Raw genomic sequence first — 25,597 nt, 5'->3', positions numbered from 1 at the left:
GAAACGTTCCCTGTCCTGCTCCTCAGATGCTGCCTGACCAGTGCCACATTTTTCGATATTCACCTCCAGTCCTCACTTTCTCCACATTCCAATATGTCACCATTTCAACAATGCACTGCTTTTTTTTAAACAGCAAAGGCTATAACTTCACATTGCAGCACTGCACTTGCCATGTGTTTGTCAATTGAGACACAGACCTGGACCAACTTCGGGAAGAGGCAAAACACTGAGTTCTGAACAAAAACCGTAGCACACTCAAAACGTCGGCTCTGTTTACCTTTCCACTGATGCTACTCGACCCGTTGGCTTTCTGCAGTATTCGCTGTGTTTGTTCTACACAAATGCTGCTTTCCATTAAAGAACTGCAATCCCTGTCCTCTGGTAACTGACCCTAGTCAGTGGCAATAGGTTCTTCTGATCATTAAGGTAAAAACGATGACTGCAGATGCTGAAAACCAAATACTGGATTAGTGGTGCTGGAAGAGCACAGCAGTTCAGGCAGCATCCAACGAGCAGCGAAATCGACGTTTCGGGCAAAAGCCCTTCATCAGGAATAAAGGCAGTGAGCCTGAAGCATGGAGAGATAAGCTAGAGGAGGGTGGGGGTGGGGAGAGAGTAGCATAGAGTACAATGGGTGAGTGGGGGAGGAGATGAAGGTGATAGGTCAAGGAGGAGATGGTGGAGTGGATAGGTGGAAAAGAAGATAGGCAGGTCGGACAAGTCAAGGAGACAGTAACTGAGCTGGAAGTTTGAAACTAGGCAAATGTGGATGTGGTACCGAGTTTGTTTCACAACATGGTTGAAGAGCTTCAGAGCAGAGGAAATGACCTGGGAGTTGCCGTGGGAGAGGGACTCCCTGAGATTCTTGTAGAGAGGAGGAAAACGTCTTCAAGGCAGGCATCCTTGCAAGAGGATTCGCAGTAGGGTTAAAATCAACAAGGTAAAAACAATGACTGCAGATGCTGAAAACCAAATACTGGATTAGTGGTGCTGGAAGAGCACAGCAGTTCAGGCAGCATCCAACGAGCAGCGAAAACACCACGTCTTCTCCCATCATTGACAAAAAACCCTGGAAATCTCCAGTCAACCTTCTTTGCTCCAAAGAGAACATTCCCAAACTTGGGAATGTCTCCACAAAATGGAAATTGCTCATCCCTGGACATAATGCAAATGTTACAATGGGGAAGAGGTTTTGGCAAAATATTGTCAGTTAGCAGGTGGAAAAATGTTCTGGAAGTAAAACATAAATCCCAGTCTCCAGCTTTGTGAATCTTTAGATACTCTTTGGGAAGTGGAATTAGAGGAGAATGAAGGATGAACTGACGGACTGAGCAGAGATAGTCCAGACACCGTCCCTTTGTTTAAGAGGCTGATTGACTCTGATATTCTCGGGACATGAACTGACCCGAGGCATTGAAAGAATTCTCTCACATCAGGAATTCAAACCCCTTCTCGGCTCGGGGCCAATGAGAAAATTCGGGAAGAGGCAAAACACTGAAAGGCTCGGAGGGCGACGGTCCCGGTGTAGGAGAGCTCGTTCCTCGTGACATGGATGTGCCTGCAGATGGTGGGATCAGGCTGTTCCCATGTCTCCATACTGAATGTCCAAGGCTTTATTATGGAAAAGTAACACTGATAGAAGACAATGGCAATTTTGGGCGGGGCGGGTTGAATTATGAATTGAATAGTAGCTTCCTCAAAGACACTGTGCGGCCGGAACTCCGACCTGTCTCTGTGGCGCAATTGGTCAGCGCGTTCGGCTGTTAACCGAAAGGTTGGTGGTTCGAAACCACCCAGGGACGGAGTATTTCTTATTCTCGCTCCTACCGCTTTCTTGGCTGCGAAAGTGCACGTTTTTAATGGTTTCAGGAAAATGTTTCCCAAACGGAAATCTTTTCCACTGAGGAAGCACAAAGAGGTTTCTGAATTGATTGAATTTCTAACGTGAAGGACTGCGGGTGCTGAGAATGCGAGACAGAAAGCGAAACTGCTGGAAAAACTCAGCAGGTTTGGCTGTACCTGGATGAGGGAAAAAAGAATTCTGAAATGTTGTCTCTGATTCTCTTTTCACGGATGATGCCTGATCTGCTGAGTTGCTCCTGCAATTTCTGTTCTTGTTTTTAACTGAACGTCCATTTCATCTTTTGGGATGAAACATCCAGACTCGCCATTTGCAGATATTTAACCCTTTTGAAACCTGTGAAGTGATTGGATTCAAACAAACTCTGCAATGAATCACTCTTTCTCAGCTCCACAAGCAGAGAGACCTGGGAAATGAAGCTGTCAGTGTGGTTCTGTATTGATGGGCCGAGTGGTGAATGTGATGGACATGAAATCCATTGCGGTTCCCCCACGCAGGTGTGAACCCTGCCGACTACAGTTGAGAACTGTCGTCAAAAAGAAAGGGAGATTGCTCCACGGTTTTTTAAAAATGCAAATCAGTGGAGCGGTTGAAGTCTTTCAATCACATTGGGACTGGTCGGGAACGTGTAGCCCACTCCCTGTCAGGGTGGAACAAGCAGATACCCACAGAGCTGCTTTTGAGGCGATGAGCCAAGAGTTTGGAAATGAGACTAGAACAGTGAGGGGCGTGAAGCCGTGATCGAAATGAAGCAGGTACCTGAGGATTAATGTGTTTTATTTGCCAGTGAAAGATACTGCTTCACAAAGTTGGGCCTGTGGAAGGAAATCAGTGACGGTGATTATCTTTGGTTGTTCACCTTGTGAATGTTCCCATTGCTGCGCATGTCCGTGTTAACGTCAGAACTCTGCAGCATGGCGGCGTCAGGAAAGCACAGGACCGGGGGCGCAATGGATGATGCATCTGACTCCACCTACCTGTTTGAAATGCAGCTCACAGCTTCTTCACACACACCAATTAATCTTTCTCATTGTCCTGAAGCCGGCATACGGTTTGATTCCCGATCTGCAGGAACAAGACTCCTTTCACTGTCTCGCGTCAGTCAGTGTCCCTGAGAACATCAGAGTCAAGTCACAGCGCTGTCAGAGGAGGGGAAGCTGAAATAGCCCCTCACGCTGCTCACCGGCACATTGCACTTTCCCCAACACACCGCCCCAACCACTGCGGCTCCCGGGAGTGGAAAGCGAACAAACACCAAAACCCAGTCTCAGCTTTGTAAATCTTCAGGAAATAAGAAAACGGTACATCCCTTCGGATCTTCCATCCTGGGCAGACAGCGTTGATTTTAAATGGCTGTCCAGTCAGTGCCGATTCGTTTTGGCTGAAAAAATCTTCCTTCTCTCATCCCAGCGTTTCTTGCCACAGAGAACTGTGCGGCAGAGTTCATGTATATATTTCCTTGTATGATATTTTGTAAATAACATTCGTTTGCTGGTTGTTTGTATCGGGTATTTCAGGTTCATTCGCCGCTGTTTCAGTCTGTTGGTAGGATTGTGGGCTACCATTATGCTGAGAGGGTTGAGTTGTCTGGACATCATTTCCCAGATGTCTTTAATGTAAAGTAATGTGGCTAGGGCTTCTGCAGACGTTGTGTCTGCTTGTGTAAGTTTGTTGATGTGTAATTGGCACACTGAGTTTATTGGGTAGGCAAAAGTGAGGACTGCAGATGCTGTAAACCAGAGTTTAGATCAGAGTGGTGCTGGAAAAGCACAGCAGGTCAGATAGCTTCCGAGGAGCAGGAAAATCGACGTTTCGGGCAAAAGCCCTTCATCAGGAATAAAGGCATGACGCCTCCAGGGTAGAAAGATAAATTGGAGGGTGCTGGGCCGAAGGTATCAAATAGTACAGTAGGTGAATGGCGGAGGGGACGGAAGTGACAGGTCAGAGAGGAGGGTGGAGCGGGTCGGTGGGAAGAGAGATTGGCGGGTCGGACAGGTCATGAGGACAGCGCTGAGTTGGAAGGTTGGAACTGAGGTAAGGTGGGAGGAGGGGAAATGAGGAAACTGGCGAAGTCCGCATTGATGGCCTGTGGTTGAATTTATCTGAGGCGGAAGGCAAGACGTTCATCCTCCAGGCATCGGGTGGGGAGGGAGCGGCGATGGAGGAGGCCCAGGACCTGCATGTCCTCGGCAGACTGGGAGCGGTTTTGAAATGTTGTTCCAGAGGGCGATGGGTTTGATTGGTGCGGGCGTCCTGAAGGTGTTCCTTCAAGCGCTGTGACTTGACTCTGCGAGGAGTCTCTAGTCTCCCCAATGTAGATGAGACCGCATCGGGAGCAATTGATACAAGAAATGACATTGATGGATGCACAGGTGAAAGCCTTCGAACAACCGTGGCCCGGATTCGATTTCCGGGCAGGGAAGAAATTTTCAGTCGAGCTGTCAGCGTCTCGGCGCATCTCCGTAGTGGTCTAGTGGTTAGGATTCGGCGCTCTCACCGCCGCGGCCCGGGTTCCATTCCCGGTCAGGGAAGCAATTTTCAGGGCGTTGGAAGGTTGCCCGTTCTTCTTAAATGAGCCGCACAGTGATTTATTGATCTTCGGAATTCCTGGGTGCTGCAGTGTGTAGTGGCTCGTTGAAATACTGACCTGCTTCAGTTTTGTTTTTATGTGTAGGGATGATTACTTCTGTAGTTAAGTTCTTGGTTCGCGTGCGTTGTTTTCCGGTAGACGCTGTTTTGAATTTAACATTGACTGTTTGCTCTACTGTGACATCTAGAAATGGCACTTTGTTGTTGTTCGCCTCTTTTGTGAATTTCATGTCAGTAAGGATATTGTTGACGGTGTTGTAGGTTTCCTTTAAATTGTTTTATTTTCTGATGACAAAAGTGTCATCGCTGTAGCGGACTCAAAGTTTGGGTTGGATCGTTGGAAGGGCTGTTTGTTCGAGTCTCTGCATTATTGCTTCTGCTAGGAATCCTGATACTGGTGGTTTCATGGATGTTTCGTTGATTTGTTTGTAGGGCTTGTTACTGAATATGAAGTGGGTGGTAAGGCACAGTTCCACGAGGTTGACAGTGCTATGTTTGCTCATGAAGTTGGTGCTGTGTTTGTGTCTTTGGTTGTTCGAGTAGTGTCTTCAGTTTTCTTTGGCCACGTTGATGTTAATAGATTGAACAGGGCTGTTATGTCAAAGGACATCATTATTACATCCTCTTCAATCTTAGTGTCTTTGGTTTTCAGGAATTCTTGGATGGAGGAAATGGAGTGGTGTGAATCTTCGACTTGATGTTTTAGTCTTCAGTGGAGGCCTTTGACGAGTCTGTATATTGGTGTACCAAGTGGTGAGACTTTGGGCCTGAGGGGGGCTCCTGGTTTGAAGGGGAGGAGAACATCAACACAGTGCCATTTCTAGATGTCACATTCGAGCGAACAGTCAATGGGGAACTTCAAACAAGCGTCGACAGAAAAACAACACACACAAACCAAATACTAAACCACAGAAGCAATCATCCCAACACCCACAAACGAAGATTCAACAGGACATTATTTCAACGAGCCGCTACACACTGCAGCACAGAGAAATTACGAAGAGCACAAGAGAAACACGTATATAGTATATTTAAGGAGAACAGGTACCCAATAAACCAGGTCTGCCGATTTCTCATTGATGCTTCCAAGCTGACTCTCAAAAATCCGGTTTTTCCCTCCATTCTTTCCTGTTTGTTTTTTGTGGGTTTTGAAAGCTTTCGTAATCCTCTAACTGAGTGTTGGAGTTGGAAAGTTATGTTGTGGCTGTACAGGACATTGGTTAGACCACTTTTGGGATATTGTATGTAATTCTGGTCTCCCTCCTATCAGAAGGATATTGTGAAATTTGAAAGGGTTCTGAAGCACCAATGGGTCCACAGAGGGGAAGAGGCCCTTCTGCTGCCCTGAGTGTGGGAAGGCCTTCAGTGATTCCTCTGCCCTGCTGACGCACCAGTTGGTCCACACCGGGGAAGGCTGTTCTCCTGCCCCAAGTGCGAGATGGCCTTCAGCAGTTCTTCCCACCTGCTGAGATACCAGTGGGTCCACAATGAGGAGAGGCAGTTCTTCTGCCCCGAGTGCAGGGAGGGCTTTGATCTTTCTTCCGACCTGCTGGCCCACTCGTGGGTCCACATCGGGGAGATGTCGTTCAGTTGCCCTAAGTGCAGGAAGGCCTTCAGCAGTTCCTCAACCCTGCTGAGACACTAGTCCATCCACACCGGGGAGAAGCCGTTCTCCTGCCCCGAGTGTGGGAAGGGTTTTACCCACTCCTCCACACTGCTGAAGCACCAGCTGATCCACCCGGGGTGGTGGAGGCGGGAGGTGGTGGCGGAGGGGGGAGGCCGTTCTGCTGCCCTGAGTGCGCCCTGAATTCCTCCGCTCTGCTGAAGCACCAGTGTGTCCACACTGGGGTGAGGCCCTTCAGCTCTCCCAACTGTGCGAAGAGGTTCATATTTTCCTGCAACTTGCGGAAGCACCAGCAGGGGCACCAAAGCTCCCAGCAATCAGAACACACCCGCGACGCTGCCTTGGGTCACCCCCCAGGACTGAACATCCTGCCAGTCCTGACAGTGGGTGCAGTGGGAGAGGAGGTGGGCTGTTTTAGTTTTCTGCTGGACTTCAATTGCCTGCCCTACACCCCACAACCACAACCCCATGGTGGCTCATGGATTGCACTGCTGCCTCATGGCACCAAGAACCCAGGAATAATTCCACCCGTCGGGGTCTGTGTGCAATTTAGGGAGGGTAGGAAAATGGATCTGACTGGATTACTATTCGAAAGATCAGTGCAGATGTGTTGGGCTGAAGGACCTGTTTCCACATTGTAGGAGTTCAACCATCCTATGAGCTTTGCTTTCAGTGGACAGTGCTGCTCATTGAGCCCGGGACTGCACATTGTCAAATGAAATGATCCAGAGAAACCTAAGACCGTAAGACCATCGGAGCAGAAGTTAGGCCATTCGGCCTGGCGAGTCTACTCTGTAATTCGTTAGTGACAAATGTAGCGCAGATGAGATTAGCTTCAGTGTGAAACAGGCCATTTGTCCCAACAAGTCCACATCGACCCTCGGAAGAGTAACCCATCCAAACACATTTCCCTCTGACGAATGTACCTACCTCTCCGGGCAAGTAAGCATGGCAAATCCACAAGACCTGCACATCTTTGGTTTATTAAAGAAAACAGAATCACCCAGAGAAAACCCACGCAGACACTGGGAGAATGTGCAAATTCCTCACAGACAGTCACGCAAGGCTGGAATCAAACCTGTGTCCCTGGCACTATGAGGCTGCAGTGGTAACCACTGAGCCACTACATACTGCACGCCGAAGTAGGCAAGGAGGAGGTTGGGAGAATACAGCAAACCAGGCAGCACCAGGATATGGAGTAGTCAGGGTTTTGTGTATTAACCCTTCTTTAGGACTGAAACGTTGACTTCTCTGTGAGAAACGATTTACGGGAATGTTGCAGGGGTTTGGAGGATTTGAGCTACAGGGAGAGGCTGAATAGGCTGGGACTGTTTTCACTGGATCATCAGAGGCAGAGAAGTGACCTAATAGAGGTTACAAAATCATGACGGGCATGGACAGGGTAATAGACAAAGTCTTTTCCCTGGGATGGGGGAGTCCAGAACTAGAGGGCAGAGGTTTAGGGTAAGAGACAAATATATTAAATGGGCAACTTCTTCATGCAGCGAGTGGTATATATATGAAATGAGCTGCCAGAGTATATGGGTCAGGTGCTGTCAAATGGGAGTAGATTAATTTAGGATATCAGGTCAGCATGGACAAGTTGGACCGAAGGGTCTGTTTCCATGCTGTATGTGTCTCTGACGACTGGTAATAATGTAACTTTAAAATAGAGTCCAAGTAACTTTGAATAGTTCAATCTTGTTGAGCTCACCTCCTGAAAAGTTTCAGATGAATCCCTCTGAGAGATACTGTTTAAACATGCTGAGTTGGACAAAGTATCCCTTCAAGTTCAACACAAACCCAGAGTTGAAGAAGTCAGAAGTCAGAACACCAAGGGGACCAAAACTGAGAGAGATCTAGGGTTGCGGGTTATTAGCACCTAGAAAATGGAGTCGTGGGTAGACAGGGTGGTGAAGAGGGCTTTTGGAATGCTTGCTTTCATTGGTCAGAGCATTGAGCACAGGATTTGGGACGTCTTGTTGCAGCTGTCACACATGCCACACAACAACGATAGGCGTGGCCCTGCCCCCCTCTGACTGGCTGTCCCTTTGAATATCTGGGGGAAGATTAGACCCACCTGCCTGTGTGTGGCTCATATGTACTTATCCAAATAATTTTAAACATTGTAACATGACCTGCATCCACCACGTTCTCTGACAGTTCATTCCACACACGAACCACCTTCAATGTAAAAAACGTTGCCCCCTTCCGTCCTTTTTAAATCTTCTCCCTCTCATCTTAAAAATATACTTCCAGACTTTGAACTCCCTACCCTTCAGGAAAAGACGCTGGTTATTCACCTTATCTTTATCCCTCATGACTTCATAAACCTCCATAACCTCCACCCTCAACCTCCTCCACTCCAGTGAAAGAAAGTCCCAGCCTATGCCGTCTATAAATCATTCTGGCAACATCATAGTTAAAAAAGGTGAGCTTTAAGAATTGACTGAAAGGGCAGTGAAGATTCAACCAGCTGACAGTGGATCTGAAATCACATGTAGATCAGATCAGATCAGGTTCGGAGAGAAGGAAACCAGATAAGTTTTTACAACAAACCACAACAGTTTCATCATTAGACTCTTAATTCCAGTTTTATATTGAATTCAGATTCCACCATCTGCCGTGGTAGGTTTTGAACCCAGGTCCGCAGGACATTACCTGGGTGAATAGTCTGGTGACAATAAATTCGGCCATCACCTCCCCTGGACACATTGGCATATTGTGTTTAGAGGTAACAAAGGAGCAAGAGGTTTCAGCAGCTGCTAAGTTGTTGATATTACACAAGGGAACATCAGCACTCTCAGTAATGGCACACACTGAAGCCAGGACCCTGTTTCAGAGGTAAGGGCTCGGGAACCATAAGAAATAGGAACAGGAAAATGCCATTCAACCCCTTGAGCCTGCTTCTCCATTCAATAGGATTGTGGCTGATCTGACATTCTCCACTTGCACTTTCCTGCCCTTTTCCTATAACTGCTCATCCCCCAACTGATCACGAATCTATTGATCCTAGTTTTAAATGTGACACGAAGGCTGTCAACAGAGTTACTGGGATGGGGGAGGGGGGAGCTCAGGTCGAACTTCGGGACTAAAACAATGGCTTCACACTTCACAATGTTTAACTGAGGGAATGTTTATAGTTTATAGCTAAAACTTCCTGAAGAAGGGCTCATGCCCGAAACGTCGATTCTTCTGCTCCTTGGATGGTGCCTGACCTGCTGCGCTTTTCCAGAAACACATTTTCAGCTCTGATTTCCAGCATCTGAAGTCCTCACTTTCTCCTGAATAATCCCATGGAGTCTCACAGAGTGACACAGATGTACAGCATGGAAACAGACCCTTCGGTCCAACTCGTCCATGCAGCCCAGATATCCTAACCTAATCAAGTCCGATTTGCCAACATTTGGCCCAAATCCCCATAAATATTTCCTATTTTTATACACATCCAGATGCATTTTAAATGCTGTAATTATACAGCCTCCACCACTTACTCCAGCAGCTCATGCCGTACATGCATCACCCTCTGCGGGAAAAGGTTGCCTCTTAAGTGCATTCTATATATTTCCCCTCCCCTTCCTAAAACTATGCCCTCTAGTTCTGGACTCCCCCATCACAGGGAAAAGAACTTGTCTATTTGCCCTATCCATATCCCTCATGATTTTATAAACCTCTATAAGGTCACCCCTTAGCCTCCGACGCTCCAGAGAAAACAGTGGATTCAGCCTCGCCCTATAGCTCAACCCTCCAACCCTGGCAACACCCTTGTAAATCTTTTCTGCACCTTTTCTAGTTTCACAACATCTTTCCGATAGGAAGCAGATCAAAACTACATGCAATATTCCAAACGTGGCCTGACCAATGTTCTGTACAGTGGCAACATGAGGTCCCAACATCTATCCTCGATGCTCTGACCAACAAAGGAAAGCATACCAAACACCTTCTTTACTACCCAATCTGCCTGCGTCTTTACTTTTAAGGAACGATCAACCTGAATTCCAAGGTCTCTTTGTTCAGCAACACTTCCAAGGAACTTCCCATTAAGTGTAAAAGTCCTGCTCTGATTTGTTTTTCCAAAATGCAGCACCTCATATTTATCTATATTAACCTCCATCTGCCACTTCTCAGCCCATTGGCCCATCTGATCAAGGTCCCGTTGTAATCTGAGGTAACCTTCTTTGCTGTCCACAACACCTCCACTTTTGGTGTCATCTACAAACTGACTAACTATACTCCTCCGTTTACATACAAATCATTTATATAAATGACAAAAACTAGCGGACCCATCATCGATCCTTGTGGTACACCATTGGTCACAGGCCTTCAGTCTGAAAAGCAACCCTCCATCACCACCCTCTGTCTTCTGCCTTCTAGCCATTTCTGTATCCAAATGGCGAGTTGTCACTGCATGCCATGAGATTTAACCTTGCTCACCAGTGTTCCTTGTGGAACCTTGATGAATGCCTTCCTGAAGTCCATATAAATCACGTCCATCGCTCTGCCCTCATCAATCCACTTTGTACTTCTTCAAAAAACTCAATCATGTTCGTGAGACATGATTTCCCAAGCATAAAGCCATGTTGACTATCCTTAATCAATTCTTGCCTTTCCAAATACATGTAAATCCTATCTCTCAGGATTCTCTCCAAAAACTTGCCCGTCACGGATATCTGTCTCACTGGTCTATAGTTCCCTGGCTTTTCCTTACCACATTTCTTAAATAGTGGCACCACGTTAGTCACCCTCTAGCCTTCCGGAACCTCACCTGTGACTATTGATGACACAAATATCTCAGTGAGAGGCCCAACAATCACTTCCCCAGTTTCCCACAGAGTTCTAGGGTACTCCTGATCATGTCCTTGGGATTTATCCACTTCTATGCATTTCAAGATATCCAGCAATTTCTCATCTGTAATATGGGAATTTTTTCAACATGTCACCATCTACTTTCTCACATTCTATATCTTCCATGCCTTTCTCCACAGTAAACACTGATGCACAAAATCCGTTGAGTATCCCCCCACCCCCCTCCCCGCCCAATCCGATCGACTGCAGCTCCACACAAAGGCTGCCTTGGTGATCTTTGAGGGGCGCTATTCTCTCCCTTGTTATACTTTTGGCCTGAACGTATTTATAAAAAATCCTTTGGGTTATCCTTAACTCTATTTGCCAAAGCTATCTCATGTCCCCTTTTATCCCTCATGATTTCTCTCTTAAGTATGCTGTACTGTCTTTATTCTCTCAGGATTCATTCGATCTCTCTGTCGATACCTGACGTATGAATCCTTCGTTATCTTTACCAAAATCTCAATTTCTCTGGTCAACCAGCATTCCCTACACCTACCAGCCTTTCCTTTCACCCGAACAGGAATATACTGTGTGTGGACTCTTGTTATCTCATATTTGAAGGCTTCCCATTTTCCAGCAGTCCTTTAACCTGCAAACAACTGCCCCCAATCAGCTTTTGAACGGCCTTGCCTCATACCTGAGTCTTCCTCCAATTTAGAACTTCAACTTTTAGATCTGATATATTATTTTGAATCACGATTGTAATGTTAATAGAATTATGGTTGCTGGCCCTTAGATTTTGCACCCTCGCCAGTATGTACATCCTCATTGTGAATTAGAAAATTTCCTTGTGCACACTTAAAAAATTTCTCTCTATGGCGGATAAGTAAATGGGCAGAAGTTATAACTTGGGTCAACTCTTCCTTCATTCCAATCAACCCTAACCCCATTCCCACCCCAATAGTCCAACGGCACTTTACCTTGCAACTGCCGAATGTGTGACACTCGCCCATTTACCTGCTCCCTCCTCACTATCCAAGGGCCAAACTTACCTTCCAGGTGAAGCGGTACTTAACCTGCTCTTCCCACAACCCAGTCTACTGCATTTGCTGCTCACAATGTGGCCATCTTCTACATTGGTGAAAACGAAACAAAAACTGGGTAACTGCTGCACAGAACATCTACGTTCCCACCGCAAAAAGACCCTGAGCTTCCAGTTGCCTGCCAATTCCACACCCCATCCTGTTCCCTGGCCAACATCTCTGTCTCAGGTTTGCTGTCGTGTTCCAGTGAAGCTCAGCACCAGCAGAACGAAGAACACCGAATATTTCACTTGGGGACCATACATCCCTCCGGTCCCAATATCGAATTCAATAATTCTAGGGCCTGAAATCCATAGTATCCTCGTCCCGACCATACACACCAAGACTTGTTATCACGCAGTCTGTCATTGCACACTATGTAATCTGAGCCACGAACAGTCACCATTCACCCTCCCACACGGATCGTTATCAACTCCCTTTCCTGTCCAACAATTCTTCCCTCGCTTTGGGGTCTGTCCTGATCTGTCATTTACTGCATCCGCCTTCCTCCCACAATATCTCCTGCATATAAACCAACGTTTTCCCAATCACCATCTGTTCTGTGGAAGGGTCACCGGCAACTCCTGTCTTTTTTGTTTCTGATATACAGCATCCACAGTTCTTTCAACTTTTTATTGAGGTAGAGTTGGCAATTGTTTCGGGAGACAGAAGGAGAGGGGGGAGAGACAGAACAGACATGAACTATTGATCTTCGTTGTTACTCATAATGTGAAATCATTGCAGTGCGATCACTTCCCTGAAGTATGAATAGAGGGAAGGAGCCATCCGTGACCGTGTAGTGGAAAGGTAGCGTGTCTGACTCCAGATCGGAAGATGGCGTGTTTGAATCACGTCAGATTCACTGACGTCGTTGTTGGGCTAAATGCTCATCTCCCCCAGTTCATCACGGGGTTTAAGCACAGCCGTCTCCCTCTGGCAGCCGCTTCGTTCAGTTGGTGACGCCGCGGTGTGAATAACATAATACCATATTCTTACAACATAATCCAGAGACTCCCGTCTTTATGTTTCAATCTATCAGGAGAGTGACAGCGAGTTCAGATAGAAATGTGTCCCACCAACAGCAAATCCTTTCCTCTCACTGGACACAGTTCAAATTATCTTTATTCATCAGAAGGAGCAGAAACCCTAGTCTGACGGCCCCTCCCCACATTAACGGTGAGCCTGAATTTTATAAACGGTGTCAGTAAAATCCAGTGTCGGACACTGATTTGGTTCAATCGATTTTTTTTGCCAAGCGTAATTTACCGAGAGGATGCTGCGGTGTGAAACAGCGTGGGGAATTACTGCAGGGCCTCCTGCGCATGGGACACTCCGCAACTGATGTGTTTCACCTTCACCAGTTTATTCCTATCTCGGAGAAGAGAGGTTTGATGATTCGGAGCATAGCAGCCAGAAAGAGAACAAGAGAAGAGCACTCAGACCTTCACAAAATTGTCACCACAGCTGGGTCATCGTGGCCTGTGTATCAGTATGGGATAGAAATCTGCATCTACTGACTGGAAGCACAGCAAATTGGAGTGTTGGTGGGACTATCACACAGGAGAAAACGGCTTCGACCTATCAACTGGAGTGGCTCCCAATGCGCAACTCCGCTCACCTCAACTGAATAACTGTAAACAAATTACTCCGTGATTCAAAGGAATACTCGGTTTTGAATCTGCATTGCGTCATGTACCTTCGAGAATGATGTCAAAACACCTTCATTGCTGTGATGGAGTATCCTGTTGGGCAGAATATATCCGTTGTCAATTTTCCTACGTTCTGTTGGTCCAACTCTGATTTCACTGAGAATCACAAAATGTGTGACAGCGCAGACTGAGGCCATGCAGCCCACCTTAGCTCTGCTGGCTCAACACAATATGTAAATAAGTGTCTCATTCTGTTGCCTTCTCCCTGTAAATCTGCACATTGTTACATTGAACATGCCCACCGAATTCCCTTTTGTGTCCATTGAATCTGCCTCTTTCTCACTGTCAGACAGCGACCTACTGACCCCACTCCCTGTGCGAAAACGGTCTTCCTAATGTCACTTTTACTTATTTTCCTGATGACCTTAAATCTCTACCAAATCGTTCTCGATCCTTTCAGGCCTGGGAGCATTTTCACTGCATTATTTCCTCTGTCTAAAACCCTCATGACGTGGAAAACTTCAATCAGACCAGGTTTCAGCCTTCTGTTCACCAAAGAGAGCTGCCCCAAACTTTCCAATCTCCCTTCATTGCTGACATTCCTCAGGACGGTACCATTCACGTTAACCTGTTCAGCGCCGTCTGCAATCACTTTACTTCCCCGCATCCTGAAGTATCCCCCTCAGAATTGAGCGTAATACAGGTGGAGGATTCATTCAGACTCGGATTGCGCGGGCGAAAAATCTGCAATACTTGTTCTCACTTTCACCACGTGTTTCCCTTCGCCGTGTTCACTGCATTGGCAGCTCTGCGCCGTCCCTAATTCAGGCAATCCGATCTTATTTAACGAAGCGGCTTTAATTGACAAAATTGATCGGGCATTTTTGCTCATATCAATTTGAGGAATGTTGGTTCGCCTGGGATTGGAACCCGGGAACTCTCACACGGCTGCATATGCTCGAAGACCCAAAGCTCGAATCACATCCCAGACTAACGAGCCACCAGCCATGCGTGCAGTCACCTCCTGAAGCAGCTGAGACTTGCTCAGTACGAAATTCATTGTACATTGCTCCCAGAATTGCAAGCAGGGAAGAGTTTCAAGAACATCTGCTTCTCAATCTGTCTCCCTGCTCCCAGGACGCTGCTGTTTGTACTGTCCCCAGGAACCGGGCTCTCTCCACTGTTGGATAATTGAACCATTTCGTTTCTACTTAAAAGCTGTGCTGGTGGAAGGCAGAGCCCATTCACTCTTCTGCTCTCTCACACTATTACGTGAGGCAGGAGAAGTCAGTTACAGTCATGTGTAGGAAATGGGCAACTTTGAACTTGATCCAAAGGTCTTGTTAACGGAGAGACAGAAAGATGATGTGCTGTCGGGACAGAGAGAAACGGACTCCGGAGACTCTTCCCTCAGGTAAATTGATATGAGTGCATTTTTGTGCAGCCTGCTTGGTGTTCAGAATTTGTCCTCACACAGCAATCCTGTAGAAAGTCATTTATTACACGGACGTTCGTTTCTTTACTGCACGAAATGGATTAAAACAGCAAGTCATGTGTTTCAACTTCACCGGTTCATTGCCATCTGAGATAAGAGTTTTCACACGAGATCAGGCCACAGCGACGGAGAACAGGACAAGACATCTCAGATCTCCACAAGGGTGCCAGCGCAACTGTGTAAATTTGACCTGTGCATCGATATTGAGCTCAGATACCCGAAGTTTTGGGAAGCAAACGACATGGCAAGGAAAAGAACAAAGCGCCGTAAAAGATATTTAGACACTCCGGAAGTCGTTTGAAAGGCAAGATGCTGAACAAAGTGCCACCACCAATGAAAGTCGCTCAAGGAGGCACTGAACGATAAGAGAGGACAGCTCCGATCCATCGACCTCTAGGTTATGGGCCCAGCACGCTTCCCGCTGCACCACTCTGCTCCTACTCGCCTAAGCCGTTGCCACCGGTCCTTTCAGCCTTTCGTCAGGCGCGTGGTATGCACGTTAGAGACTGATGTCAAAGATCTCCACTGCTGTCATCTTATATGGTGTTCCGCAGACATATGGAGACTGTGTCAATATAAACTATTTCTAACTCCCCTCATTCTCCTTTGATTTCACTCTGAATAGACGTCATGCGGCCCACCTTCGTTCTGCTGGGTCGACACCGAAAGTAAACGTGGGTCTCTATTCGTATTCGTCTCTCTTGCCTTCTCCATGTAATTCTGCACATTGTTACTTTAAACATGATCACCGAATTCCCGTTTGCGTCTAATAAATCTGCCTCTTTGTCAGTGTCAGTTAGGGATTTACTGACCCCAACCACTCCCTGTACGAAAGCATTCTTCCTCATGTCACTTTTGGTTCTTTTCCTCATGACTTTAAAACTCTGCCGAATCGTTGCCGATCCTTTCAGGCGTGGGAACATTTTGACTACATTACTTACTCTGTCTAGACTTTGCATGACTTGAAAAGCTTCAATCGTGTCAGATTTCAAACTTCTGTACTCCTAAGAGAGCTGTCCCAAATTTCCAATCGACCCTCATCGCTGACATCCCTCAAACACCGCACCACTCACGTCAACCTATTCAACGCTATCTCCAAACATTTCACTTCCCTGTTTTCTGTCCCATTGGTCCTCCAGGGAGCCCAACCTCGTTTCACGAAGGTGCTTTTTGAGAAAATTAATGGGCCATTTTTGCACAAATCAAGTTATGAGACGCAGCCTGTTTTGGGAGTTGAATCTAGGACTGCGCACAAGTCTGTACAGTTAAAGACTCTCCCTGAGAATCATGCCCCTAGACCAACAAACCAAAGAGCGGCTATTTCCCCACCACACACCTCTTGAGCCAGCTGAGACTTGCTTAGTGTGAAATACATTTGACATTGCTCGAAGAATTGCAAGTGACGAAGAGTTTCCAGAACAGCTGCTTCTCATTCTGTCTCCCTGCTGCTGTTTGTCCCGTCCCCCGGAACCAGGCTCCCTCCACTGTTTCGAAACTTTTCTCTGACACCCGAGTGGCCAGTGACAAGCATTGCCCTCCTCAACATAGGATACAGAGAACAGGAGACCCCTCAGAGGTTTTCACCTCAACTGTGCACATTGGGCCAGTATATCATTGTGAAATATTTATGTCGAAGCTTTTTTGGGAAGCAGATGAGAAGGCAAGGTGCAGAACAGAGCGCTGTTATACGGGAAAGCTGCTAAAGACGACGTTGAATGAATAGGAGAGAATGGTCTCTCGTTTGGGTTATGATCCCAATAAGCACGCGTTGTGCCATTCTCCTGCATTGCTCGGCTGTATTTCCAGAGAAGTATTTAGCTTTTCATCTGGTGTGTGTCAGGCACGTTTGAGAATGACGTCAAAAGATCTTCTCTGCTGTCGTGTCATATGCTGTTGTGCCGACATATCGTCGATGTGCAAAAACAAACTCTGTCTAAATTCCCACATTCTGTTTTTCGAACTGTGATTTCGCTCAGAATCACTAATTTTCAAAACTCGCTATATTCAAACTTTAACAAAGTGCTCATAGAAATGATTAGTGAACACCTGGAAGAAATCTTCCAAACTTACCTGGGGAATTTCGCTTTGAGGGGTCTTGAACTTTAAGTGGAAGGAAGGGAAGTTTGCCTCGAGGCTGTTTAATGTGGAGATGTGTTCTCCATGTAAACTCGTCGTAGTTGACCATCCCAGTGCTTCCCGATGCAGGGTTGCTTGACCCTCCAGGGAGGTTTACTTGGAGCAACTGGAGTGAATCCAGAGATGGAGCAGATTCTGTAAAGGTGCTCAAATACTTTCTATCTCCCTTTTAGGTATTTTCCTTGTGTATTCCCTCAGTTTGTCACATATGCAGTTTGCACCCTGGAAAATGATTGCTTTTTTCCTCATGTTCACAATTAAAAGTGTAGTTTCACATGGAACTGAGCCGCATTGAAAGGATTGTCATATTGATATATATATGTACACGTATTTAGTTTAAGATTAGATTAGATTTGAATGAAGTTTTCCTCTAAACACACCTGAGCCTATCTGGCTGCATGAGGGATTTCAGGTTGCTGTGTGCTAGGTATTATGTGATCAGCAGGCATCTGGCAAACTACACGAACTGCCACCTATGTAATGTTCGTTTCAGTGTACTGACAATGATCACTTATTTTGTGACTTTTTTTTGCAGGAAGACGTGCCGAAAGAAATCTGAAAACAAATGATACATCAACTTCTGACAGAGCCACTTGATTCATTGGGACTTGAATATCAGCAGCCATTCCAATTAAGAAGACATGGTTGCTTTTGTTTGCTTGAGAGATTTTGGACACTGGTGTGGCAGGAAGAATACTGAGACACAGAGTGAGGGAGATTCAGTGCGCTGACAGTGAAAAGTGCTTCATACCATTTACTCAGCTTTGGGGAATCAAAGTCTCATCCCTGACGGTGGGGATAGACTATGTCCCCGTTCTGATTGTAATTTCAAACCCAGACCAACACATGGAAAGCTCCCCCAATGGGGAAACTGTGGAAATGTGGGGACTGAGGGAAAGGATTCCCTTCCCCATCCGTGTTGGAAACCCACAGACGTATTCACAGCGGGGAGAGGCCATTCACCTGCTCGGTGTGCAGGAAGGGTTTCAGTCGGATCAGCCATCTGGAGACGCACCAGTGTATCCACAAGTGAGAGAAGCCATTCACGTGCCCCATGTACGGGAGGGGGTTCACTCAGTCAGCTGCACTGCTGACCCACCAGTGGGTCCACACCGGAGAGAGGCCGTTCACCTGCTGTCAGTTCCAAAAGGGCTTCACCTGCTCCTCCCACCTGTGGAGGCACCAGCGCGTTCACGTGCCATTGCAGGGGGATGGAAGGAGCGATGGCCGAGCGCCGCTAACAACCCAGCTCTGGGGACTCTCAGGTTCGAATCCCGTCGCGGCAGATGGCAGAATTGGGATTCGGTCAGTAATCTGGACTTCAGAATCTAAGGATGAAACCGTTTTTAGAGGGCAAAAACCCATCTGATTCAGTCATGTCCTTTTCAGTGATGGAAACTGCCGTTGCGCGAAAGGATTCACTCAGTCGTCCCAGCTGCATGCTTTACCCGGCTGTACGAAGGATCCAGTAACAAAGGGGCAACTCAACGAACCAATAATAAAGAAAGTGTGGTGGGGGCAGTAGGGGGTGAGTGTGCGCACTTTGAGCTTGAGGTGGTTTTTTTTAAAAAAAGCTACTTTTTGTACGCCTTGTGATGTGGAGATCTGAAGCTGTAACAAAGTTGGGTCGCAGTAAAGGTTACCTGAACTTACTGCCAGGCTTTAACTATTTCAGAATCCTGAAGAGGAGTTGTTGGACTCGAAATTTTAACTCTGCTTTCTCTCCACAGATGCTTCCAGTCCTGCTGAGTTTTTCCAGTGTTCTCAGTTTTTGTTTCAGATTTCCAGCATCCACAGTTCTTTGTCTTATTTATCAAATTCAATTCTAGCCCTTCACAAGTGTCTGGAACTTCATCTCCCTGATCTACAAACTGTTCACTTACCCTAGAAATGACCAAACCTCCTTATCAAAGTAGACCCCTTTGTTGCAAAATGATTGTTCAATTCTGTGACCAAAATTATTGCATTCGTAATTACTTACACCAGGGACTCTCAATATCTCAGGCCAGAGCACAGCTAGATTATTTCAGACAGTACATTTATGTGATTTGATGCAATTCCCTATTCCTTACTTTGCCAGCGTGTTGCTGGGAATGGAGGGTTTGAATTAAGAAGAAGCTGGGACATTTTTCCAACAGAGCCGAGCAAGTTGACAGATAACTTTATCGAGATTTTTAAAAACAGGAGAGGTATCGATAAGGTGTCATTTCCAGGAGGCTCAGAATATTTTGTTGCTCCAGAAGGTGTAAAAGGGGGTCAAAGCTTCAACAGAAATCGAGCAGAGCTGAGAACAGACAACATTTAACTCTGTGGGAACAGGGAGATCAGAGGACAGGGAAATCAGGACCTGAAATCCGAGCTGACACCAGACTACCATGTTATCAGTGCTTTGATTAGCAGTGCCCACCCTCTACCTTTACTGAGCCTCTCACTCGACTTGAATGCCACATCTCCGCTCAATATTCTGGATCCAATCCTTGTCATTCTGAAGCCATATCTCTGTAAGGAGTCTCAGATCATAATTATTCTCTTCAATGTGTGCAGTCAATTAATTCGCTTTTTTTACAATGCAGCTTTTAGTTTTATTTTTTTTGTGATGGTGAGAATCCAGTTTTGATTGCTAGTACATTTATTCTCCTTGTCCCTTTCTCTCATTCTCTGGTGTTTGGTTTCCACATCACTACATTGCTCACTGCTCTTGATTTCGATTGGCTATGCTAAATTGCCTAGTGTCCAGGGATGTGCAGGTTAGGTGGGTTGACCATGGGAAACGCAGGGTTATCGTTTCAAAGTAATAGAAGGAGTAGGCCATTTGGCCCATCGACCCTGCTCCGCCATTCATTACAATCATGGCGGATCGATCAATAGTCTCAGCTCCTCCTAATTGCATTATCCCAACTTCCCTTAATTCCGCAAAAAAAAACCCATCCAACAGTGTCTTAATGAAGCTGCCTCTACTGCTTCTTTGAGCACAGAATTCCATTAATTTACCATTAACCGCAGAGGTCCTGCCCTGAGTTGCCTCATCAAAATACAACAGCTCATATTTGTCTAAATTAAACTCCATCCACTACTCCTTGGCCCATTGGCTCATCTGATCAATTATAATTTATATTAAACTTTCTTTCCTACCTTACTCCCTAAAAGCTGAAAATCTCCATCCCACACTCTCACCCTCCATTCTCACTTTGTTGAGTCTAATCACGGATGTCCTCAATCTGAAGGGTTTGATTCATGCTGATTAACAGGCCCACATTCAAGGGAGATCTAACTGAAACGTACAGAACATTGAACGGCCTGGACAGAGTGGACATTGGGAAGATGTTTTCATTGGGAGGAGAGACTAATACCCATGGGCATAGCCTTAGCATAAAGGGAGAATGGAGATTAGGAGAAACTTCTTTAGCCAGAGAGTGGTGAATCGATGGAATTCATTGTCACAGAAAACTGTGGAGGCCAGGTCACTGCGTATGTTGAACATTGAGGTAGAGATGTACAGCATAGAAACAGACTGTTTGGTCCAACTTGTCCATGCTGACCAACTATCACAACCCAATCTCGTCCCACCTGACAGCACACGGCCCCATATCCCTCCAAACCCTTCCTATTCATACACCTACCCAAATGCCTTTTAAATGTTGCAATCGTACTAGCCTTCAACACTTCCTCTGGCAGATCATTCAATAAACGTACCATTCTCTGCGTCAAAAAGTTGCCCCTTAGATCTCTTTTGTATCTTTCCCCTATAACGCGAAACCCATGCCCTCTCCTTCTGGACACCCCCACCCCATAAAACGACTTTCTTTATTAATCCTATCCATGCCCCTCATGATTTTATATACGTACAGTTACGACGTTCAAAAGACATTTGGATAAGTACATGAATACGAAAGGTTGGAAGGGTTATGGGTCAAACACTGGTAGGTGGGACGAGTTTAGTTTGAGAACATACTCAGCATGGACTCGTTGGATGAAGGGTCTGTTCAGTACTGTCTGACTCTGTGACTGATCTGTACTGGTCTTAAAAGCATTTTCTTACCTCCCCCGATAAGCATCCATTTCTTTGGTGTTCAAAACTCAGATGAACTTAGCCTTGAATATGTTCAATGACCCCACTTCTGAACTCAATTCCTCTTGGTAATATACCACTTGCCTTGCTCATTGCCTGCTGCATCTGCCCGACAGCTGGCATTGACTGGTGTGGAGGGACTCTGAGACCCCTTAGTACATCCATACATCATTCCTGATGAAGGGCCTGTGCCCGAAACGTTCCCTGTCCTGTTCCTCAGATGCTGCCTGACCTGTTGTGCTTTTCCAGTGCCACATTTTTCGACTTTCACCTCTAGTCCTCACTTTCTCCACATTCCAATATATAATCATTTTAACAATGCACTGCTTTTTTTAAACAGCAAAGGCTAGAACTTCACATTGCGGAACTGCACTTGCCATGTGTTTGCCAATTGAGACACAGACCTGGACCAACTTCGGGAAGAGGTAAAAGACTGAGTTCTGAACAAAAACCGTAGCACACTCAAAACGTCGGCTCTGTTTCCCTTTCCACGGATGCTGCTCGACCCGTTGGCTTTCTGCAGTATTCGCTGTGTTTGTTCGACACAAATGCTGCTTTCCATGAAAGAACTTCAATCCCTGTCCTCTGGTAACAGACCCTAGTCAGTGGCAATAGGTTCTTCTGATCATTAACCTGCCCATTCACACCACGTCTTCTCCCATCATTGCCAACAGCCCCTGGAAATCTCCAGTTAACCTTCTTTGCTCCAAAGAGAACATTCCCAAACTTGGGATTGGAAATTGCTCATCCCTGGACATGATGCAAATGTTACAATGGGGAAGAGGTTTTGTCAAAATATCGTCAGTTAGCAGGTGGAAAAATGTTCAGGAAGTAAAACACAAATCCCAGTCTCCAGCTTTGTGAATCTTTCGAAACTCTTTGGGAAGTGGAATTAGAGGAGAATGAAGGATGAACTGACGGACTGAGCAGAGACAGTCCAGACACCATCCCCTTGTTTAAGAGGCTGATTGACTCTGATATTCTCGGGACCTGAACTGACCCGAGACATTGAAAGAATTCTCTGCACATCAGGAATTCAAACCCCTTCTCGGCTCGGCGCCAATGAGAAAATTCAGGAAGAGGCAAAACACTGAAAGGCTCGGAGGGCGATGGCCCCGGTGGTGGAGAGCTCGTTCCTCGTGACATGGACGTACCTGCAGATGGTGGGATCAGGCTGTCCCCATGTCTCCAGAATGAATGTCCAAGGCTTTATTATGGAAAGTAAAACTGAAAGAAGACAATGGTAATTTTGGGCGGGGCGGGTTGAATTATGAATTGATTAGTAGGTTCCTCAAAGACACTGTGCAAGCAGCTCTTGCACCTGTCTCTGTGGCGCAATTGGTCAGCGCGTTCGGCTGTTAACCGAAAGGTTGGTGGTTCGAGACCACCCAGAGACGGCGTGTTCCTTGTTCTCGCTCCTACCGCTTTCTTGCCTGCGAAAGTGCATGTTTTTAATGGTGTCAGGAAAATGTTTCCCAAACGGAAATCTATTCCACTGAGGCAGCACAAAGGGGTTTCTGAATTGATTGAATTTCTAACATAAATGACTGCGGATGCTGAGAATCCGAGACAGAAAGCGAAACTGCTGGAGAAACTCAGCAGGTTTGGCTGGACCTGGATGAGGCAAAAAACGAGTTCTGAAATGTTGTCTCTGATTCTCTTTCCACAGATGCTGCCTGACCTGCAATTTCTGTTTTTGTTTTTAACTGAACGTCCATTTCATCTACCGGGATGAAACACGCAGACTCGCCATTTGCAGATATTTAACCCTTTCGAAACCTGAGAAGTGATTGAATTCAAACAAACTCTGCAAGGATTCACACTTTCTCAGCTCCACAGGCAGAGAGTCCTGGGAAATGAAGCTGTCAGTGTGGTTCTGTATTGGTGGGCCGAGTGGTGAATGCGATGGACATGAAATCCATTGCGGTTTCCCCACGCAGGTGTGAACCCTGCCGACTACAGTTGAGAAACGACGTCAAAAAGAAAGGGAGATTGCTCCACGGTTTTTTTAAAGATGCAAATCATTGGAGGGGTTGAAGCATTTCAGTTACACTGGGACTGCTCGGGAATCTGTAGCCCACTGCCTGTCAGGGTGGAACAAGCAGAGACCCACAGAGCTGCTATTGAGGCGATGAGCCAAGAGTTTAGAAATGAGATCGAACAGTGAGGGGCGTGAAGTCGTAATCGAAGTTAAGCAGGCACCTGAGGACAAAGGTGTTTTATTTGCCAGTGAAAGATATTGCTTCACAAAGTTGGGATTATGGAAGGGAAGCAGTGACGGTGATTATCTTTGGCTGTTCCTCTTGTGAATGTTCCCATTGCTGCGCATGTCCGTGTTAACGTCAGAACTCTGCAGCATGGCGGCGTCAGGTCCGCACAGTGCCGGGGGCGCAATGGATGACGCATCTGACTCCACCTACCTGTTTGAAAGACAGCTCACAGCTTCTTCACATACCCCTATTAATCTTTCTCATTGTCCTGAAGCCGGCATACGGTTTGAATTCCTGATCTGCGGGAATGAGACTCTTTTCACTGTGTCGCGTCAGTAAGTGTCCCTGAGAACATCAGAGTCAAGTCACAGCGCTGTCAGAGGAGGGGAAGCTGAAAAAGTCCCACACGCTGCTCATGGGCACATTTCACTTTCCCCAACTCACCGCCCCAACACTGCTGCTCTTGGGAGTGGAAAGGGAACAAACTCCAAAACCCAGTCTCAGCTTTATAAATCTTCAGGAAATAAGAAAACTGTACATCCCTTCGGGTCTTCCATCCTGGGCTGACAGCGTTGATTTTAAATGGCTGTCCAGTCAGTGCCGATTCGTTTTGGCTAAAAAAAATCTTCCTTTTCTCATCATAGCATTTCTTGCTACAGAGAACTGTGCGGCAGAGTTCATGTATATATTTCCTTGTATGGTATTTTGTAAATAACATTCGTTTGCTGCTTGTTTGTATCGGGTATTTCAGGTTCATTAGAGGCTGTTTAACTGTGTTGGGCGGTTTGTGGGCTACCATGATGCTGAGAGGGTTGAGTTGTCTGGACATCATTTCCCAGATGTCTTTAATGTAAAGTAATGTGGCTAGGGTTTCTGCAGACGTTGTGTCTACTTGTGTCAGTTTGTTGATGTGAAATCGGCACACTGGGTTTATTGGGTAGGCAAAAGTGAGGACTGCAGATGCTGGAAACCAGAGTTTAGATCAGAGTGGTGCTGGAAAAGCACAGCAGGTCAGACAGCTTCCGAGGAGCAGGAAAGTCGATGTTTCGGGCAAAAGCCCTTCATCAGGAATAGAGGCAGGACACCTCCAGGGTGGAGAGATAAATTGGGGGTGGGGTGTGCTGGGCCAAAGGTAGCAAAAAGTACAATAGGTGAATGGGGGTGGGGTTGGAGGTGACAGATCAGAGAGGGGGGTGGAGCGGATAGGTGGGGAGGGAGATTGGCAGGGAGGACAGGTCATGAGGACAGCGCTTAGCTGGAAGGTTGGAACTGAAGTAAGGTGGGGGGAGGGGAAATGAGGAAACTGGTGCAGACCACATTGATGCTCTGGGGATGAATGTATCCGAGGCAGAAGTTGGGACGTTCTTCCTCCAGGCATCGGGTGGGGAGGGAGCGGCGATGGAGGAGGCCCAGGACATGCATGTCCCCGGCAGAGTGGGAGGGGAGGTTGAAATGTTGGGCCACAGGGCGCTGGGGTTGATTGTTGCGGATGTCCTGGAGATGTTCCCTCAAACGCTGTGACTTGACTCTGCGGCGGGGCTCCAGTCTCCCCAATGTAGAAGAGACCGCATCAGGAGCAATGGATACACGAAATGACATTGGTGTTAGCCTTCCAACTTCATGACCCGGATTCGCCTTCCGGGCAGGGAAGCAATTTTCAGGAGAGCTGTCAACCTTTGCCTCTGTCTCCCTGGTGGTCTAGTGGTTAGGATTCGGCGCTTTTACCGCCGCGGCCCGAGTTCAATTCCCGGTCAGGGAAGCAATTTTCAGTGTGTTGCTTGGCTATCCATTCTCCCTAAAAGCGCTGTGCAGTTCCTGGGTGCTGCACTGCGTCGTGTTTCGTTGAAATAGTGCCCTCGTTCAGATTTGTTTGTATGTGGAGGGAAAATTACTTCTGTAGCTAAGTACTTGGTTCGCGTGCGCTGTTTTCCTGTAGAGGCTGTTTTGAATTTATCATTGATTGTTCGGTCTACTGTGACATCCAGAAATGGCACTTTGTTATTGTTCTCCTCTTTTGTGAATTTTATGCCAGTAAGGAGATTGTTGGTGGTGTTGTCGGTTTCCTCTAATTTGTTTCATTTTTTGATGACAGAA

At 46.6% G+C, this 25,597-nt stretch overlaps 3 non-coding genes across 3 annotated transcripts; all 3 read left to right on the top strand.

Annotated features, from left to right (window-relative positions):
- The first annotated feature begins 1,728 nt into the window (after positions 1-1,728).
- Positions 1,729-1,802, top strand: trnan-guu (transfer RNA asparagine (anticodon GUU)). The gene has a single exon. It is a non-coding gene; the product is annotated as a tRNA-Asn (tRNA).
- Positions 1,803-22,616: 20,814 nt separating this feature from the next.
- On the top strand, positions 22,617-22,690 carry trnan-guu (transfer RNA asparagine (anticodon GUU)). Its single transcript has one exon. It is a non-coding gene; the product is annotated as a tRNA-Asn (tRNA).
- A 2,500-nt stretch (positions 22,691-25,190) lies between these two features.
- trnak-uuu (transfer RNA lysine (anticodon UUU)) lies at positions 25,191-25,262 on the top strand. Its single transcript has one exon. It is a non-coding gene; the product is annotated as a tRNA-Lys (tRNA).
- The last annotated feature ends 335 nt before the right edge of the window (positions 25,263-25,597 follow it).

The sequence above is a fragment of the Chiloscyllium punctatum genome, chromosome 36 (genome assembly GCF_047496795.1).
Source record: "Chiloscyllium punctatum isolate Juve2018m chromosome 36, sChiPun1.3, whole genome shotgun sequence".
NCBI lineage: Eukaryota > Metazoa > Chordata > Chondrichthyes > Orectolobiformes > Hemiscylliidae > Chiloscyllium > Chiloscyllium punctatum.
The sequence above is the reverse complement of the archived record's forward strand: the minus strand, read 5'-3'. Positions and strand labels throughout refer to the sequence as shown.